This window comes from Zingiber officinale, chromosome 6B (assembly GCF_018446385.1).
Source record: "Zingiber officinale cultivar Zhangliang chromosome 6B, Zo_v1.1, whole genome shotgun sequence".
Classification (NCBI taxonomy): domain Eukaryota; kingdom Viridiplantae; phylum Streptophyta; class Magnoliopsida; order Zingiberales; family Zingiberaceae; genus Zingiber; species Zingiber officinale.
In genome coordinates this window covers 76632586-76633572 of record NC_055996.1, presented here as the reverse complement: position 1 = coordinate 76633572, position 987 = coordinate 76632586, and the positions used below count along the sequence as shown (strand labels likewise).

The 987-nt window shown below is 42.5% G+C and overlaps 1 long non-coding RNA gene across 2 annotated transcripts; it reads right to left on the bottom strand.

Moving 5' to 3' along the window:
- Positions 1 to 252: 252 nt before the first annotated feature.
- On the bottom strand, positions 253 to 630 carry LOC121990313. 2 transcript variants are annotated; one of them, XR_006114545.1, is made up of 3 exons: positions 490 to 630; positions 354 to 403; positions 253 to 274 (listed from the first exon to the last, which is right to left on the bottom strand). It is a non-coding gene; the product is annotated as an uncharacterized LOC121990313 (long non-coding RNA). The 2 variants fall into 2 exon arrangements; XR_006114546.1 differs by having other exon boundaries at positions 256 to 274; positions 481 to 630.
- Positions 631 to 987: the final 357 nt, after the last annotated feature.

Sequence of the window (987 nt, the reverse complement as noted above, 5' to 3'; positions counted from 1 at the left end):
TCTCAACATGCACTGAAGTAAAAAAGGGAAAAAAAAATCATCTCTACTTTAACTATCTAAATTGATATAGTTTATTAAAAGTACCAAAAAAACTCAATGAGAAAGAATTAAATGAGTAAAACTTATCTCAATTCATCTTGGCATATTAAACACGTGTCAACTCGTATGGGGTTTCAAGACTGTACGTAATCTCGAATTGTAATGGGAGAAGTCAGGACCTTCCTATTGTTGCTGTTCTTCTAATTTCCTAGATTCAGAGGCATAAAAATAGCAACTGTAACAATGATTTAATATGAACAAGCAGCATAGATAGCCATAAGATTCGAAAAGAAATGGTAAGAAGAGTATCATACCTTCGCTTTCGGTGTCAAAGATTGTATATTAACTTCTCCATTAAAGAAATCTGATTAAAGATTGACAAAATGTGAAAAAGAAAATATGAAAATTGTAAAAGAGAACAGAGGATGAAATGGTGCTAACAAAGGTTACATGGTCTGGCAACAATCCGACATTCTTCATGAGGATGAAATGGTGGAAGGCCCCTTCAGGGTCCCCATTTTGTGCTCTTCCTGCAATCACAGTATGGCAAGAGACCACATTGAGGAAAGGCAATCCTCTCAGAACCCTTTCTCCTTCTTCAAGATGACCACTTCTCATGTACATGTGAGCTAGAGAGCTCCCAACACACATGTCCTGCTCAAATCCATTGATAACCACGAAGGCATGGATTTGGCGACCAGAACCTGCATCCTTCAATCTGGCGCAGCATCGCAAGGTGCTCCCCAAACCAAACTCATCGGGATGCAGGCCCTCCCTCCTCGACCTCAGGAAGCACTCGAGTCCCTCCTCGTCGAGCTCGAAGTGAGCCAGCCCGGCAATCATGGCATTCCAGGTAGCGAGGTTCCTCTCTGGCATTTCATCGAACAGCTTGCGGGCAGCGTTGATGTCCCCGTTGTGGATGAGGCCGCCGATGAGGATGTTGAAGGA